The sequence below is a fragment of the Pezoporus occidentalis genome, unplaced genomic scaffold (assembly GCF_034315485.1).
Source record: "Pezoporus occidentalis ecotype Australia unplaced genomic scaffold, CSIRO_AGI_Poc_V1 ctg172, whole genome shotgun sequence".
Taxonomy (NCBI): domain Eukaryota; kingdom Metazoa; phylum Chordata; class Aves; order Psittaciformes; family Psittacidae; genus Pezoporus; species Pezoporus occidentalis.
In genome coordinates this window covers 894,428-910,685 of record NW_026913554.1, presented here as the reverse complement: position 1 = coordinate 910,685, position 16,258 = coordinate 894,428, and the positions used below count along the sequence as shown (strand labels likewise).

Below are 16,258 nucleotides of genomic sequence, written 5' to 3'. Positions count from 1 at the left end.
TTCTTCTGTTGAAGTTACAGTGTTTATAATTGCTGTCTTGCTCTGTCAATGTACGGATTGTATCTTAAACCTTGTATTTAATGCTTTAATGTGTTCTGTAAAATCTTCTCTTGAAATGTCAACACCTTGTCCATGACACAGTGTCAATGCTTGATGCATATGTAGACTGTTAATGTTTTTGGTTTGACCTGATGATTGCTCTTGGAGCATTTTCTCCCACTTGGTGTGCTATCTTTTGTGTGTGGTACTTACTCAGGAAATAACCTCTGGAACATCTGTGTATGCCAGACGCAAAGGAGATACTTCTTCAGATGTTATGCTGGACTTCAAAACACAACAAATGAAACCAGTGACGTTTGCTAAATCTTTTCTCCCCATTGTTGCAAATATCTGTCAGTTAAATATATAAGGGACCTTAAGGGCTTAGAGAGACTTTGAAAACAAATTGTATGTACAGGATCTTTCTCATGGCTCACTCTTTTTGAGAAGGTTTATGGGCTTTATGGCTGGTGTGAGACACACGACCCACTCCTGTTCTCTCTATGGAATAGTAGGTGCTCGGCCAGGTAACTTCTGTTGCTACTGTCTTTATTTTTTTTAATTTTTTTTCCCATTTTTGTTTTTTTTTCACTGATCTAGGAATTGCTTTAACTGAACACTGCAGGATTTATAACCTGATGTTTGCTGCCTTTTCCTTTGTTTTATTTCTTTAAGTCTTTCTTAACCTTTGAGAGTAACTTCTGGAGCATTCTGATGGTGGATCTTGGTCTGCTGTTGGAAGCCTCCAGGCTTCTCATATATCCAGTCTGAGTTGAAAAGTTTTTGTTTTGTTTGTTTGCTTAAACTGATGACACAAACTAGATGCACGGACTTTGGGTGAGATTCGCTGTTGCTCTGCTTTGTGTGACTTATTCTCCTTTTTTTTTACAGAAATGTGTTCTAACAGTTCACACTTTGTTACTGTTCTTTGCAAAACTTTTCAGGAGCCAAAAAAAGTCAAACAATCCAGAGAAAACCTTCCCTTCTCCCCTTTCTGATGGCGAGAGTGAGAACTCATGAAAAGTCCTTGAGAATGTTCCTTCCTAAACTTTTCCCCCCAGTAATGCAAGCGGGTAAAATGGTAAATGCAGCAGTTTGGTGACATCCAAACCCCACCTGTTGTCAGGTAAATTGGCTCTTTTCTGCTCTTACGTAACCTTCGTAAGTTTAACTTGTCTACCTTCCTTTCATCCCATCAGTTCATTTTGGTGAAACTTCTTGAATGATTTCTTTAACAGTGATATTTAGAGAGAATTCTACATTTCTGCTTTATTTCCTGTCCTTAAACATGTTGATCTTTAAGAAAACTGCCATTGTCCTTTGCTTTACTCAGGTGAAACAAAAGTGAGTCCCCTCATATAAGTAAGTATATGTGCAGGATGGTTTTGTAATATGTTCATTCCGCCTCTTCTTTATCAATTCCAGGGTAGTTTGCCTCCAAGTGTACTATTTTAGCTTAGGTTTTTGAAAGATGGGATGATTTCCATTTGGCAAGTGAATGTAAAATACAAGTGCATCAATTAGGAGTTGATAGGTGTGAAGAAATAGTACTAAGAACATTTACTCTATTAAAATTCAACAGAGCAGGAACCTATGAGGAGGACAGATGGGAGAACACGTGTGCCAAAGAAAGATGGTAGGGCTGATTATTTCTCTTTGTGTAGGATGGAGTGACACATTCTGTGTTGCCCTTACTGCTCTATCCAAGTACTTGTACATTTTATCCTATTCTGGCAACTCGCTCCCTTAATCTCAAATTACTTAAAAGTGCTGGGAACTTAATACTTTTTTACTTTGTTTAAGGAGGAGAATCTGTATTTTACTTGGCGGTAAATATCAGACAGTTGGAATACCAAGTGGAAGAATATGAGCCGATACTCAGGCTTCCAAGTTTCCTGATGCAGTATTTTATTTCCCATGACATCTGTAAAGAATTAGCACTTGTTTCAGATTTTTTTGTCTGTGTACATTAAGAACTCTTCTGTATCATAATAGTCTGCTTTTCATATTCTCAATTTATATTATCCTGAAACACAGAAAGGTTTATCAGCAATACCATAAATTGCAGCTTCAAATTGAAGTGGAAGGAAATAATTTTAGAGCCAAATTTTGCTCTCGGTTACACTAGATAGTCCTGGAATTGAATTGCTCTGGGAAATCAATTCCCAGGAGTGCTGTCCAATTGCACTGGTATAATTGGGTGCATAATTTGTGTCTTTAATTTTACTTGCGAGATGATTTTACAGACCTGTTTTACTTATGTTTCCAATGCTTTTTCCTTTCAGACACACCCACTTCTTGCGTCTCAGCACTGGGCAGGCCTATTCCTTTATTTGTGTATATTTTTGTGCAACAGCTGCTATAGGACACGGGTGTAACACTTTCAGGCATGTGTTGGGTGTCTTTGGGGAAGAGATTTGTGGGTTTGTAACAATGTCTAAAAAACCAGAATTTCTTTTCCTCAGATTTGTGAACAAATTGATGTTAGCTCACAGTTTTGCATCTCTTAACCTGATTTCATATATGTTACGCGAAGGTTTGTTCTTGAAAGACAGACAGTGCTAGTTCTTTGCAGTGTCTTCACACGATCTTTGGTGGGGAGAGTTGATAAAAATTTCATTCTGCAGAAGTTACTAACTTAATATTTAATGTTGGTTGAAAGGTAGTTTTACAGATGGTACTCTTTCCTCTTTATGTAGTGGCTTTCAAAGCCTTGTGTTGATCTTGGTTGTGCCCAGTGCTTTGCCTAGTGTATGGGGGAAATGTTGCAGAACTTGAATAAGCCGTGACATCTTAGATGGTGTAGATGATGATTATGTGCATGCTGAACAAGAACTTCTTCTATATGCCCTTCTGCTGCAACAGAGTAATAAAACTGGTAGGTGGCAGCAGCAGCAGAAGAAACTCATGTGACTGACCTGAGAAACCTCCAGTACTGGGAGAAATGGATTGCAAAATGCTAACTCAACTAAGGGGGACGGAAGAGAAAGGCAGAGTCCCTGAACTGCCCCTTTGAATGGTGAGTCTAATTTCAAGAATTCTCATGATCAAAAGACTAGCTGTAATACAATATACATGTTAATCTGTCTGAGTTGGTGTTTGGTTACCTGATGTCCTAATTCTGATCTTTGATTCAAAGATTCAATTCCGGTTTCCCCACTGCCTCTATAAGGCATAGTATATGCCTTGAAAAAATAAGATTCACAAAAATGGCCACATTTAAAGGAGTACTGGAAAATAAGGCTGGAAGGAATTTATCTAATCCATCCATTTCTCTGTCTCACAGAAAGATCAGTCATAGTTACGCCGTCGGTCACATGTTTGTTTTAACATGATTTAAAAACCAGGGGATAAATGAGGAAGATCATGAAGTCTTTACCTGTGCAATTTCGTTTTATGCAGCTAAAAAGCATCCTTGCTGTCAGCCAGTGGTCAGCCTCATAGGCTGAGAGCCCATCTGCTTTTTTTGCTGCTTTCTTTTTTGCCTCTCTGCTGTGTAATGCTACTTTTTGGGTGGTTCTCTTATATACTTCTCATATTGAGTGTTTCACCACAGTGCTACTTAGTTATAACTGAAATTACATGTCTGTATATATAAATTTACGTTTCACATCAAAATTTGGTTCCTTCAGGTCTAAAGCCTCGTACCCCATTGGCTGTGAAGAACTTCTGTCCTGGTATTGTCAGTATGCATTATTTTTGTGCAAGGAGCATAGTTTACAAATGCATGTAATAAGCATTTGTAAGCATAATAAGCAAGCAGCTGCATGGTGTAATGACAGTTTAAGAACTGAGTATTTTCATGTGATACATGGTGGTTACTTTATATTTAGAGACAACCACAGGGGATTCACCTGTAACACATAAATAGGTTTTACATCATGTCTAACTTGTATCCTTAAATCATTGTTAACTTTGTTGGGTAGGGAGCAAGTAACCTACTCAAGTACGTCCAAATCAGTTTTTCAAAATTCTGTTACAAAGTTTCCTATATATAAAAAGCCTCTTTGAGGAGACTTTCCCCCCTATTTTTTTAACTGGTTAGTTTAACTAGTCATACCAGTAAATCTGAACTGGTAAGTACAGGAGATAAATTTATTCTCAGGTTTGCACCAGTCATTAGCTCATTACAATATAATGAAAATGATTTAAGGACTTAGTCATTGAGATGCTCAAATATCTTTGCAGAAAACTTAAGAAAAAGTTGTTTCCACATAATGTCTAGAGATTTTTCTGTAATGAGAAAATCAGATACTGATATAGAAACAAAGTGCAGAATTTTCTCAGACAACAAAATGCTGTCACTTCCAACCTGAAAATGTTAAGTGAAAGCTCTAAACCAGGAAAAGCCAAACAGCAGATTAGTTATTCTCTTCTGTGAATCTTATGTGGATATTAATTACTGTATAATGGTATTTATAGAGCACCATATAGATTAAATCATAGATGGCTTAGAAACACCGTGATGGTAAAGGACAGTGTTCTCTATAGTGACATGATTTAGTGGTGGATTTAGCAGTGCTCGGTTAATGCTTGGACTTGATGATCTTAGAGGTCTTTTCCAAGTGAGCTGATTCTATGATTTATGTATCTCAAGATAGAAAAAATGCTCAAAGCACCAACAGTTACAATTCTCTTTTGAAAGTGGGAAATGTAAATTCTATGTTTCTGAGTTAGTAGTTTTAACCACCTCTTCAATTATCTAGACCAGTTGTCTGTAAAAGATCCATATCAGTAAAAAGCATTTGAAGCATGCACCCTGATACATGTCTATTTATAAGCTATACACATGTACTGCTGTGTACATTATAAAATATACACAAGCCCAGAAATCAAAGCAGGATGAGGTAAAGATGATATGAACACTATTTAAACATTTATTTTGTTGTATTTGATGCAAAAAATACTTTCTTCTTGCAGCCTCATGTATTGCCTTGCATCCTGCCCCAGGGAAAGTGCCCTCTACTTTTGAGACCACTGAGCTAGACCTCATCAAAGAATTAGTAGTCACATTGAAATCAGGAACGACTCCTAGGTATGGGAACTAAGCTGGGTCTGAGTTACTGATATCCAGGCAGCTAGTCTCCAGTGCACATCAGATGAATACAAGACTATGAACAGCTGGTGTACTTTTCTCAATAGCTTCTCACTTCTCATACAGCCTCCAAAAGTATGTGGAACAGAGGCTGGAAGTCCCAGAGCTGAGTTCCTGCAAAGTGAATGGAATCAAATGTGCAAAATGAAAAAAAGTATTTTGGATGGAGATTTGAAAGGAGTCTTGTTAAATATAATGATGAGCAAAGTCTGTGTGTGAGATGAAGCTCATAGAGAAAGGTTTTTAAATCCAGTCAGACTGGAGATGTGTGAGAAAGTGAATTCTGGTGGTAGAGGCAGGGGAGTCTGAAGCATATGTTGGTCTGTCAGGAGAGATGAAGATGAGGCAATAAACTAGCTTTTGCTGATCTTGAGTGTTCGCAGCTTTTTGTTGCAAGGAGGAATCTCACCAGACTTTCTGTACATAATATATGCTAGGCTTTGGGGACTGGTTATCAAGAAGGAGATCTAAAAGCTGATACAGAACTGTTGATCTGGAAACTAACCATAGCACTTGCTGAATAGAGTGGTTATTCATGCGGATTAAAAATGTTACTGCACTGAATTTAGATGACAGCAAAACTTGGGAAGAAGGGTGGTCATCTGGCCCTGAACATGGGTTTATTTGTCCAGATATACCTGTAGCTTTTGCTTCTCAGCGTAGTAAAGAATAGAGCTATACAAATATGTGTAAGCCTTTTTAATGAGCAAGGGGACCATTTTAGTGACTTAGTCATCTGTTAAGAAAAGATATTTTGGGTGTACAACAAGCAGGAATTTATAGTACTGTTCCAGATCCTTCATGTTTTCACATGGCTGTCAATGCAAAAGGGTATTCTATTTCCTAATAGATGTGACATAGCAAAGCATCCTGTTTTCTTCTGTGGCAGAGATTTGAAGAAAGCAGAATATTTTCCATTCTTGCCACAGACTTTTACAGGCAGGCAAAGGGTATTATGTATGTGAAAGGAGGAATGGATAGTGGATAGGTTCCTCATGCCATCTGAAAAGGGAGTTACGGATTAGGCTGATAGAAAAGTTAACAATCACACTGTACGTAGGCAAGGCATCTTCACGGTATTTCTGCATCCCTTTTTTGTTCCATGGAGAAACACTGCAAGTGTTACTAGAATATACAGAGTCTGCATAGTGGTATGTCAGTGTATTAAAGCTCTGCCAAGTGTGCGTGGGGGAAGGGCTCATAAAAGATTTATGTGAATTTCTGTATGCTTTTTTTTATTTGGAGGCGATTTGCCATGTGCAACTGCAGATAGTACTCTGTCTTAGTGTAATAGAGGGGTTCTTTTGTTTGGGAGGAGGAAAACGTGTTTGGGGAGTTAAATATGTCGTTCTGTTGTCCATTTCTATAGGAAGCAGAATGGTTAAGGGAAAGCAGTCAAAATGAGTAAGAACTACACAGCTAGTTGTAGTCTGGTGTCAGTTGAATACTCATTGATGTTGCTGGGGAGAAGGCTTTTTGGTCTGTCTTGAAGTTAAAGGAGACGCTGAGACAGCCGAGAAAGGACTTTGAAAGTGTTTCAGACAGTGAATTGTGTCTTTTGTTGCCTTTTCTTTGCTTTCAGAACTCTTTGATGTGCTTCTGTAGATGTATCTTATTAAAAAAGTGTAGGCTGCTGAAATGTCTCTGGTGCATAGGGCTGAGGTGGGTCAAACAGGGGTGTGGGATGCTCTTTAACCAAGAATAATCAGCTGTGCTGATCTCGGCCTTGATCAGATGAGGACAGAGGGTTGTAGTCAAGCACAGGTTTTGCTGGACTGCATTTTTTGCAATATATGCAGTAGTAACAGAAGTCTTTGTCAGTAGTAACCTGTATGGCTGCCACTCGAAAGTGCAGTTGCTTTTGATCAATGATGAATCTTTAAATTTCCCTTATCATGTAATGCTTTTCATTTTCCTGACTACAGGTTTTCCGTTATGTTAATCTGTGGTTTATTGTAGTATATTTACAGTTTACCATATCAGGACTGAATTTCTATCGTAGAGAAATTGCACTGTAATTGAGGTGTGGAGAGGAAACGAAGTTTTATTAGAGGTCATTTGATTACAATACCTTATTGGAAAAAAAAAATCAGAAAAAAATAACTTGTCACATTCATAATTTTTCAAGGACATACGTTAATATCTAGGATTTAGTGGGATGATACCTCCTGTACAAAATAGAGAGGGAGGAAAAAAAAATCTGTATTATATTAGCCAGTAACTCAGTTGTTGCTATCTCTTTGGCCAGTTACACATTTTTTCTAAGCAGATTTCCTGTTTATTGTGGAAGCAGCAATACTACTGACCTCTTGATGCTTAGTTTATCTGTGTCATAAAATACTTTAGTTTTGGGGGGAAAGGAACTGGAGAGATATGGAGGAAAACTGTATACAGTGCTACGTGGACTAAACAGGAAGGTGCTGCGAAGCAGAGAGAGAAGACAAAGCAGTAGCTGTATACACAGGTATCTTACAGTTCTGTCTTACCAGTCTAATGGGAGGCCAGTAGTCAGAGTGGCTGTTACAGTTATACCATGATGAGAAATGGGGATGCCACATTGACTGTTTGTGCAACTGCAAATAATTCATGTCTTGTGTTTACAAGAAGTATGGTTATCCCAAGGGCATGTGTGTAGTTTCTTTTCCTCACTACTACTCTGCAAAGCACCATCTGCTAGTGTTTATTCTCTGGATTCTGTCTGTTCAGTGGTATTGTGTATTAAGACTAAAAATTGTATAGTGTTTTGTGAGTGTCAGAAGGAAACTTGTTATGCTTCTCATATTTATATGTTTTCTCATCCACCTAACAAACACAAGGCCAACTGAAACAACACAAATGTTACGGTTATTCTCCCCTTCCATCTTTACAACAGCATATGGGAGGAGTAGTGCAAATGTAATGTGATTGGGCTTGTCCATGCCCAAATGGAAATGTTTGTTTACCGAATGGCAAATACTGAAGCTTTACCAGTGGGAGAATTAGGCAGAAAGAGACTGCAGTTTGACTTTGCTAAACTTTTACACAATTTTTCCTCCACATGAAATATTTCCACAGGAATTTAATGCTTGAGAAAGATGCTGGACCAACAGTTGCAGAGATTGAACTCCTCTACCCACAGGAAAGGTAACAGGAACTAGAATTTATCTTTAGAACAGTCTTCACTGCATTTCTCTCTTTGACCTGGAAAGGCCTTTTCCAAAGTCAGGAGTTTGATACCCATGGCTCAGTCCTTGGTGCATGTGTAATGTTATCCAGGAAAATAGGTGCTAGTTAGAGATCTTTTTCTAATGATGTCTGCTCGAATTTCTGATATTACTGTTTTGTGAAAAAAGACTTAACTTCTTCAATGATTTGTTTCTCTAGGTTTTTCTACACCACAGGAGATCTTCTCTTCTCTTGTACGGGGACACTTGCCTCTTGATATAACACCCCCTTCACAATGAAGTGAAGAAAGGATAGACCAGCGGCAGTGTCGAATGGGGTGATGTCCACACTTGGGGTTAATAGTCGTAATAAACACTGTCCTCCTAACATGGAGAAATGAATAAAACAATTTAATTCTTAATTCTTGAGAGTGTGAGGTTCATTTTGGTATCTTCTGTGCCAATTCCCCTTTCTTGAAGTGCTGGTTAACTTCAGAAATCTGTTGATCTTGTATCAAAGCTGCAGCTAAGCCAGAAAAGTAAAACCTGTTAAATATTCTTTATCATACTAGGCTTCCCCCCCCCCCCCCCATTCCTAGGAGTTCTAAAATGCTTTCTATTGACATGAATAATTTTCCCAGGTGCCTTGGAGCCTCAACATCAGGTCTTTGGTTTTTACCAGTTCTGAGTTCACCTAACTCACTGAAAGCAAGTCTCCTGAGTTGTAAAAAAAAAAAAAAAAAAAAAAGGAAAATCATACTATACTGATCATGCCATACTGATAGCTTTGGAAATTGCTAGAGAGAAACAGAACTGCAGTTCTCAACATATCAGAGATTCATTAAACTATCAGATAATGGTGAGGCACTGGCACAGGTTGCCCAAAGAAGTGGTGTTCAAGGCCAGGCTGGACAGAGTCTTGGGCAACATGGTTTAATGTTAGGGGTCCCTGCCCATGGCAGGGGGGTTGGAACTAGATGATCTTAAGGTCCTTTCCAGACCTAACTGTTCAATGATTCTGTGATGTGCTTTTGGATTTCGAGGCCACAGTGGCAGGGTTTTGTTACAGACATGGTCATGTAAATTCTTACTATATGTTGTTTATGAAGAAAGCTCATGTTTAAAACCATAGGTTATGGATCTTTTGCGTATCTCTTTTTTGTTGTTAGTTGAAACACCATAAAGAGTTAGACATACACTGATGTGCTTACTTGAAATTTGCATTACAAAAAGCAAAAAGGGAAGCAAGATACTGAGTTAGTATGTTATCAGTAAACCCCTCTTATTCTTAACACAGTAGAATGTTCAGTTTCTTTGTAGTTTTTTCCTTCTGTCCTTGAAATCCTGGCTAAATCTTTCAGAGGGCTGTGATAATGTGTGTTATAAAGCCAAAGAATTGGTGAAATTGAAGTGGAGAATGGAGAGTCAATTGTAAAACCTTAAGCTACTTGGTAATTGCAAGAGGGAGCATAAGGAGATAGAAGGGTATTACGCCCTTGGACTTTCAATCTTGACGTATTTTAAATTTTATGATACCAGGGTGAAAGCACAGTTTGCGTAAAAGTAGTATAACACACTTTGTGCAGGAAGTGCCCTTGGATAGAAGACAAATGTAGGAATTGGTTTCAAGGTGCTCTTTAGACCAAGATTTTAGCAAGAGTGAGGCAATTGTTTTATTTTTATAAGCACTTACGTGACTATTGTTGACATGATGCCCGAACCACCAGTGTATTGTATCAATGGGAAAGACAAACAATTTAATAGTCTAATATTTCTAGAGAGGTGTCAAAAAGGGAGAGAGAGATTGTGGAAGGTGGAGCTAAGACATCTCCTATCAAGCTGTAAGCAGTTCTGATAGCTCAGATATGAAATGGAATTCTTCGCACAGAGGCTTGTCTTCTAGAGCAGTAGGTTCTCCATTCTCTAATAATCACGATGAACAGTACAGGAACTTGTTCTCTGAAGCCTGTTGAAAAGTGAGGGCTGCAACTGGTGAAGATTCCATATGGCGGTACGGATATTTTTGGTCCTGTTTTCTGTGTGCTTGTGTAGTTCTTTTACATGTCAGTGGAAACTGGCTCCGGTAGGAGCAGTTCGTTTTGCAAATATGTGTGCCAGACCATGTCTCTGGTAGCACTGTGGTGTCTGTGTAAGCAGGTAAAACATTGCCTCTGCAGTCTTGTGGCCATTTTGTCTCTTGTGGCTCAGTACTTACGAGTATACTTAATGCATATGCTCATGCTTGCACAAGTGCTTTTCTGTCACTTTCCTTAATATTTAATGTTTAAATTTAATTACTATCCTTAATATTTCCTTAATATTTAATGTTAATATATTTCCTTAATATTTGATAGAGTGGCTGAGAACCATCTAAAAGGCTTCTTAGTTTCATATATCCCATCTTGCTAAGCTAGTTCTTGTCCCCCTTTATATGTTCTCTTTTATGGATATTCAGCAATGCGGTCCCTGTTCTACTGCCTGAAGTTCACAGATTTTTCTCCTCCTGCCTTCATAGTCCAGAATGCCTTCCCACCCTCCCTTTTTTTTATCCCTTTCAAATGCTCCTGCCTGCTTGTCATAGCAAAAAACCTGCTGTTATTTCTGCTCTTAACCACTGCTCGTGCTTGTTCTTATCCTTATCCCAGGCACACATATAGTAGCTTAACAGTATTTCTTTTTCAGTGTCTGTTATAGATAATTGTTCTTTGATGTTTGTGTGTATTTCTCTAAAAGTGTGACTTGCTTTTTTAGGGGGAGAAAGGTTTTGTTACTATGCAGTTTCTTTTTGTATTTCACAGCCCCAAACATGTAGAAGTTAAACAGAAATTAAAAGAAGTTAATGAAAATAGAGGTGTCTGGTTTTACTGTACTGTCTCAGTGCGTGAGACTCAGCAAACTGCAGTTCTGAGAAGATCAGTAGGTCCCTGGCTGTTGCATTCATATAGCTATCTTTGATGAAGGGATTGGTCTCCTTGAAATTTATTTCTCATGTACCTCACTTAAAAGCTCCAATTCAAGAGCCATGGTCAAGAAGGTATTAGTAACATTCCTTTTTCTTTGCTACTTTAAGTTTTGTCATTTGAATATGATTACCAAGTATAAATAATTAAATAGTAATTGGATATTCATCATGAAATATTTTGATCTTCTTGTTTGTACAGTACCAGGGAGACAGAACTAAAGGTCTGTAGTGATAAATCCGACCTGTGCTGTGATGGTTGGGGAAGCCTGAGATAAATAGTTCTTTTTGCATTTCTGCATTTTTCTCTCAATTAGAATTGTGCTTTTGCGCTGGCTACAGAACTAGATTACTTAACACACTCTGCTTTGCTTAGTATAATGAGATCTTGGGGTGGAGTTTATTTGTACTGAGGCCAAACTGAAAGAGAAAGAGGTGATAATTTTGCTTAGTATAAGATCTGGAAAACCTCTGCAACTTGGCTGGCCTGCATTCCCAGTTGTGCATGAAGTAAGCAGACAGCTGGGTTTTGACCACTATCTTTGTATTTTTCTGGGTCACTTTCCTTATTCTTTACATTACCATCTTGGCTGCTTCTCCAACCTGCTCTTTCTCTGCCTGAAAACATGGTTTATCACTGTACATTTACCTCTAGATGGTCTGCAAAATCTAGGCATCAGATTGGAAGTAGACATCACATCATCTTCTCTGTGACTCCTATGTTGTCATCACTTCAGCATTTTTCCAGCATATTACTTTGGAGAGCTTCCTCTGCTGAGATGGTAACGTTGAGAGGGGAGAGCATGCAGTGCAATGACAAAGTCACCTCAAAAGCCTTAAGAATGGAATCCATGGGAGAAAGGCTGTGCTTCTCTCCCCCCCCCCCCCCCCCAGTTTTGCTGCTGCTGCACAGGCTAATAAGCAAAGCATTAGTTTAACTGCACTAATCTAAGCCCTACATTGTTTATTGACTAATGCACTTTATCTTGGACATTGGCATGCTTCAGTGGTTGGGATAAACAGCACTTGTCCTTGCCAGCTGGTGAAATCAGTGGTTGCTGTGTAAGTACTGCTGAGTTGCTGAGTTCTTTCTTTCTTTCTTTGCAAATGCCTGGTACAGAGATTTAGACAAGTTCCTTGGTCTCCTGCATGTTTGCTCTGATCCACTGTGGATCTACTATCCCAGTTTATGAAAGAGAGATGAGTAAATAATACTGGGATCCAAAATCATGTGAAACGCACTAGAAAGAGTTTCTGTCAGAGATGGAGTTCCAATTGTTCCATATTTTACTTCAGCCTGAAAAATAAAATTCTTTTTTATTTTTAAAATTAAAAAAATAAATTTTTTTTGACAGCGCTTCTGAAGATTTCTAATGAAGGAGAAAATCCTCCTCCTAGTTCTACCTGTCTTTAGCTTCCTAGAGAAAGCATACAGCTGCTGTCAGAGCTGTATGCTTGGTGATAATTGCTGCTTGCTTACTCCCTACAGCCCTTAAGATCTGGGATGAAGAGATACAGAAGAATACAGAGATGAGTTTCCAAGAGAAAGGAGTAGGATGCTGCTTTCTAGCATCCCTGGTATCCATCCATGTTCATCTGCTTAGTGGTGACAATGCTTGTCTCTGTAAGAACATGAAATTAAGACAGGAGGAAATGGGGAAGGAGGGGGCAGAATCTCTTCCAGCTGTGATAGGTCACTAATGGACTACAGGTCCCATCTGTGGTGATGGAGAGGCAAGATGAAGAGCTTGGGGTTTTTGGGAAAGAAAGGAGCAACCTCAGTGGTTTGCTAGCTGTTTTGCAGTCCAATTTTCTTCTAAGTCCTTTTTTTCCAGCCTCCTGGCAAGAAGAGTTGTAGGCAAGAAGAGTATCTCCTTGGTCCTCTCTGTAACAGCACACTGTACAGCATTCTGTGGTCCTGTTTGCAAGACCCCAAGGGAAGAACTCCACAAAATCATTCAAAGCATTTGCTGCAGCCTGAATGCTTTCATGGCTTGGACTTGGTGAGCTTTCTTCTTCACCGAATCTTAGTTTAATAGCTCACATACTTTGAAAGCAGCTGAAGTTGTGAGCAGGGAATGGAAATGCAAAATTGTAGCTCAGTTATGAGGCTTCATTCTGGAACAGGAAAACCCTGAAATGGGAGAAGAGGCCCACTAGAGGGAAGGGAAGGAAAGAAAGAGTATTTTCAGTACCTAAGTTTCCAGATTTTTTAAGTGAGCGTGCATAACCTCCTGTTGCAACATTCCTGGTTCTGATTTCATCAGCTGTCACATCAAATCAGTTTGCCTGGATGGGAGACATTAAAGCAGTACGGCCTTCGTTAGATGCAGCTGACTGCTTCACGTTGGGATGATGTAGTAGCAGAAGGATAAGAGGGGTTCCTAAAGTTGATTTCTTCTCTAAACTCTTTTCCTCCCATTGCTGTGGTGAGATACGGTTTTACCAGATGATGTTAGGTGGCTTTTTTGCTTTAATTTCAAAGGTCAGCAGTTCTTAACTGTTGCAGGTTCTTTTTTGCAACTGAGCTAAAGTCTTGTGGCACTTCTTACAAGACTGGCCATTCATTTCAGAAATCTCTGTGGCTGTCACCTTGCCTAAAAGGTGGGGGGAGCACCGAATTATATTTTTCTCCTCAGTTTCAATGGGTTGTGGTTAATGTCCCTTTGTGCAAGGCTGTTTTGCATCAGTACTCATATGGAGCTCTTGCTGTTCTTTTTGTAGCAGCTGAGTTAGCTGTGTTTCCTTGGAAGTTTAGGGACTTACTGAGATGAAAGTGGCATTGAATGTGTGTTATTCTAGACTGTACACAAAGGTGAGCCTGCTCTGGAAGGAGCCAAAATGATGACAAGGTGGAAGGATGTAAGGAAACAGCATGTCAGTAATGAATAGTTGTATCATCCCTGTGGTGCAGCCGTAGCTCCCCATTCTGCTGTAGGGTCCATTGGATGGAAAGTTACTAAAGGCTACTGAGGTTCTTTATGTTGTCTGACTCTTACGCTTTGCATTCAGCCTGCTTTTCACCCTCATGTATGGAATTACTGCCAGAGTCATAACTGCATTTTCAGGTAGAAACTATCAGTGTCTGTTCTTGAGCAGCTGATGTAGCCAGCATACAGACAGGAAGGGTAGTGAGTCTTGCCTAACCAGGCTCAGTTGCCACAGTTTTCTTTGTCACATAGGGTGCTCCCAGTGAGCTGCGTACAGCTGAAGATGATAGCAACAAAAGTGAGGGTGCAGTCACAGGAATTTAACATTAAGGACACTGTGCAGACCCACTTTTGATGACCAAAGTCACGTCAGGTCTCTGTATGCAGCAGCATTGGGCTCTTCCACATGGTGGGGACTGGAGTACAGTAAGAGTAAGGGCAATGCGATTGTGATGCTCTGTTGAAATGACTTGAAATGCTTAATTTTATCAGTGCCTCCTGACTTCAGAGAAAAAAGATGCTCAGTACTTCTAGGATGAGGCTGTAGATGACTGTGAATGTGGCGGGTGGAAAGAAAAGGGTGTGTTCTTAAGGCAGCCAAATCATGCAAGATTACTCATCATGGCCATTGCATTTTAATTAAATTTCCCTTAAGCCCAAACGACTAGTGTTTAATATCGCTGCATCAGTGTCCCTTGGAGCGGAGCACACTGTGGTGCATTGTTTTGTTCGTATAGAGTTGGCAGGCAGGTCAGAGTGTGTGTGTTTGCTTTGGTTGCCTAGAGGAGTTCAGCATCTTTTAATTATATGTTTTCATAAGTGTCCTTTAACAGATGTAACCCTTAGGAGCTAGAACAGTACATATGAGATGCTGGCTGGTTTGGAGGGGTTTGAAAGCAGATGTTGCAAGGCCATAGTAGTGAAGGGCTTTCAAAGAGATGAAATTCATGCTTGTGTGCAGTCCCACTCTTGGAAGCTCTTTCTACAATTCCTACATTCCCTGTTATGTTTGGAAGCCCTCCCAGTGTTTTGGATACATGCTGTCTGAACACACCTCTTTAAGGCAGCAGTGTGTTAACCAATTATTGACATGCTGTTTTCCTGTGTCCTTCCAACCTTGTCATCTGCTTTGACTGTATGCTTTCCAGTTCTGTCTTCGAGCTTCTGACAAAGCCTAGCCTAATACTGCGCTTCTTTTGTATAGAAAAGATGTGGGTCATCAGTATTTGGGAAAGAGACACATTGAAGTAGCGTGTGAGAAGTGCTCTTAGAGGATGCTGGTCATGCCTGTGCATCCTGTTTCTTTTTCCAGAAGTGGTTTTTCTGCAAGCATCTGGTGCCGCAGTGACTGGTGTTTGAAGTTTCCAAGGTGAAAGATGTAAATTCCAACATCCAGAAGTCACTTCTAACTGGATTTGAATCGTATTTTGCCAAGTGCACCTTGCACCCATTAACTTCATGGAATAGGAAGCACAACCTTGAAAAAATCAAGCCCAAGATGTCAAAGTCATATAGTAACAGAAATCAAAGCAGAGATCACTGTATTTATTTCTGTCAGTGTACAGAGTAAATACAAGACAACAATGGCTCTAATGTATCCCTGGATAAATCAGTCCATTTCAATGGATGTGATGGATAAAAACCATCTTCAAGAGGGTGAGTTAGTTTTCTTGAGGCTGTGTTTCCCTCTGCTGGCATGTGGTTAATATTGCTGACTTGTTTTTTCTCGAAGCCAAGCTTCCAAAGCATCTGCTTCCTTGTAATCCCAAGAAACATTTAAATTGCCTTTCTCAGTGATCAAATATAGCGTATTAATAAAAATTAAGAAAGAAACAGCAGTGGTGCTGACAAGTGGCCTGTTCTAGATGTAAAGTCTCTGCTTTGAGCAGAACGTTGGACTAAAGTAACTTGCCAGTTTTCCAGTGTGGTATCTTTGTTGGGGTGGGGTGTTAGACTGAAGAGGTGAAGTGACAATTCTCAGTGGTTTCTAATTTTATTAATCTGAGGGAATTAGTAATACTTTGGTAACCGCCAAACTAACAGTGTTTTTGAAAATGCACGTTGCTCTTTGGCATGATTAATCCAAGTTACA

The 16,258-nt window shown here is 39.4% G+C and overlaps 1 long non-coding RNA gene across 2 annotated transcripts; it reads left to right on the top strand.

Annotated features, from left to right (window-relative positions):
* Positions 1-604: 604 nt before the first annotated feature.
* LOC134161365 (uncharacterized) lies at positions 605-8,699 on the top strand. Of its 2 annotated transcripts, XR_009963952.1 has the most exons (4): positions 605-1,165; positions 2,325-3,058; positions 8,189-8,257; positions 8,498-8,699. It is a non-coding gene; the product is annotated as an uncharacterized LOC134161365 (long non-coding RNA). The 2 variants fall into 2 exon arrangements; XR_009963951.1 differs by lacking the exon at positions 605-1,165 and having other exon boundaries at positions 2,214-3,058.
* Positions 8,700-16,258: the final 7,559 nt, after the last annotated feature.